General features: G+C 37.5%; 1 non-coding gene across 1 annotated transcript; it reads right to left on the bottom strand.

Moving 5' to 3' along the window:
• Positions 1-1,532: 1,532 nt before the first annotated feature.
• LOC131041754 (uncharacterized) lies at positions 1,533-2,734 on the bottom strand. The gene has a single exon (XR_009359170.1). It is a non-coding gene; the product is annotated as an uncharacterized LOC131041754 (transcript).
• Positions 2,735-3,105: the final 371 nt, after the last annotated feature.

Here is a 3,105-nt window from a genome sequence, read left to right on the forward strand (position 1 = left end):
GCTTAATAGCAATAAAATATGGCCCCAAAACAAGAAATGTTATTTAAACGTTCATTTGGTCCATCAATATTGACATTGGACACCTAAGACTGCCTAAAAATGATGACCCCTTCTTTGTTTGAGCATTCGTTTGGTACATCAATTAAGGACACCAAGAAAGTGTAAGAGCATTTTTAACTTTTCTTTTGACATGTCATGTGTGTGATAGTTGTGGTACTACACTTCAATGCAAGGTGTCTGAGGTTGATTCCACCTTTTCTTTTTTTATCTTTTTTAATTATAGAGATGTCTCCTTGAACCAAAATATGCTCTCTCGAAATGCTTCTCCAAAAACAGAGTTTTGACTGTCCAACAGACCACTACTAGTGTAAGGTTACTCAACACTTAATTTTCAGAATGGCAATTCTAGACTGGAATTGGTGTTGTTTTCCCCTTAGGAAAAATCATGCAAATATTCTTGTAAATCTTAAATTTACAATAAATGAAATCATGAAAAGCTTTACGAATTTATTTAAATCTTAAATTTACAATAAATGAAATCATGAAAAGCTTTACGAATTTATTTAAAACTAAACATCTGTAGAAACACTCAAAAATTTGTAGGTTTGTATGTTACATTATTACGGGGTGATCAAGGAAAAAATCTTCATCATTGGAACAGTGGAGGACATCAGATCTCCTCATACTAGGCTTTGAGGTTGAGTTCTCTGAAACATGTGCATTCTGTATCATCAGAGTTCCTAAGTAACCCAATAAATATCAAGGAAAGGAATTGTAAAATTTGATGAATGAACAAAATGGAGACTATAGACTTACATTAATCTCCTCTATCTATCTGTGAGTTATGATTCAGTATCGGTTCTTGTTAGTTTTTTAAAATATATTTGGTGCTTTTGTATGAGAGGACTTGTGAGGGAGTACTTTGGAAGTAAGAACACCCACTGGGAAAAGGAGGTTTGATAGATATCTTTCAGAAGGTAAACCTACATGACCTTCAATTTGAAATGACTCTGACACCTAAATCAGGTACTGATGTTTTAGATCTCTTTTTAACTTCGGATTTTGAAGTAAAGGAGTCACTTATCTCTTATTAAAACAATTGATAAATAATCAGAAAGGAAAAAAAATCACAGGACCTTCAAAGCCGCCCAAATGTCCTGAAATCAGGAAAAATAATCTTTCACATATAAGGAATTGAATAAGACCGTCAAAAACCCCTTGTACTGATTCCAATTGAATCACATATTACTTAAAACAATTTGTTACCTGACTTGAAATCAATAACAGAATTCTTTAAAAATTATTATACAATTGAATGGCCTATTCACATGCACTAATTCTAACACGATACTATGCTAGTTATGCAATTTGGTGCTTCATTTCAGAGCAATAATATAGTTATTTAACCTACAGCATAAGATCTTTAGAAGTGTCGTATGGCACAAGTCCTGATTCCTATTGATTTGCATACTTACTACTTATTCACTTAGTTGAATTTGGCGGCATGATTCAAGATTAGCCAGAAACCGACCTTGTGTATCATCTATCAGTTTATAGACCTCAGTGATATAAAATTACAAGGAATAATCTCATTTCAATCAAAATTAGAGGAATTCAGCACTTGGGTGGCAAGTTCCATGTATCCCTACTCTACCTTCTAGGTCCTGACCTTTTCCTTCCTTGAATAGAAACGGATTAACCCAAATAGTACTCCCAAAAATAGCCAAAATAACAGTAATCATCCAAGAATAGGCCAGCTAACGAGAAATAACTACATCTGCCTTACCGGCAACGCAACTTATGCATCTTCATCTCTGACAAACCAGAAAAGTGGACAAAAAGCATAGAAGAGTAATCTGGACTGTACAATGTAACAAAAGAAAAACCTACAACTAGGTAGGAGTCCACAGCCAAATAGAAGCTCTAAGACCTTAGCTATAATAGGTTGACCTTAAAGGCAGAGAAAATCGCCCTTTAACATGAAGAAGCATACTTGGCCTTGTAGTCACTCCAAAGCTCATCAACGGATTTGCCAGTGACCTCATTGAAGAAGCCCAAGTCCCATCCGGAAGCCATTTTAGCGTTGATGTTGGCAACAAAACCAGAGCTAACACTTTCACAATACTGCAAGAAATAGGCAGTCACTTCATCACCCTGGTCCCATCTGTCTCCACTACCGGGCTTATTCCAGTAAGGAGGAACTAACCCAGCAGTGAGGCGCACATAGTCTGCAATGCCATCAATAAGGCCGCGCGGGGCTTTGCCTTGGCCGTCCCATTGCCAGAAGTGTGTCATTTCGCGGTACAAAACTCCTCTGATTTCTGCCTCCACGTCTCCTTGGAAATTGGCCACATAATCTGCGCTGAGGTGAATTATATCTGCACTGGAATACGCAGTACCGTCCATGCTTTCCAGTACCAAATTAACCCTCTGTATCTTCCTTCTATCAGCTGGCGATTCCTGGTGGAAGATGTCCCAGATGAATTTGCGGAGGAGAGCATAGTTTCTAAGGCTCCAGTTCCGTCGATCTCCTCATTGAATCTGTTGCCACCGGTGGTTCCCAGGGCGTTGTGAGAGAATTCGTACACAAGCGTTTCAGTGCCTGGCCATTCGAATGTGGCGTTTGTCCTGCGAGTGCCCATTCTAGTGCAAAGATTGATTTTCCCGGGCAATCAGAAAGAAATACTCGGTAGAAACTAATGAAGATGAATGGAGTGGCGGGGATTATATAGGACCTTGGCGTTCATATGATGGGTCCCAAACCAACACGAATTTTGAATTGCTCAAAGACACGAATGAAGCTTCTACTTAGTTAAAAACTTTATTGGGAAGGGTGGTACATTGTGTCCACACACCTCAATTTTTGTGAATATACAATATATTTATATATTAGGCAGTAGTTGTACCTTTGTTTAAAATTTTATAATACGTAGCTATCTTCTTTTAGAGAAGATGTCAATATTGGAGAGAAGGGTGAATAAATGAATGCAGATTTTTAATGATGTTCATAAGATCAAGATAGTTTATGGGATTAAAATTAAGAACAACACAATGATCTTGAATCGACCAATTAACTTATGAAGCGGTGCACGAGCGTCCATTAAT

Source organism: Cryptomeria japonica, chromosome 10, assembly GCF_030272615.1.
Source record: "Cryptomeria japonica chromosome 10, Sugi_1.0, whole genome shotgun sequence".
Taxonomy (NCBI): domain Eukaryota; kingdom Viridiplantae; phylum Streptophyta; class Pinopsida; order Cupressales; family Cupressaceae; genus Cryptomeria; species Cryptomeria japonica.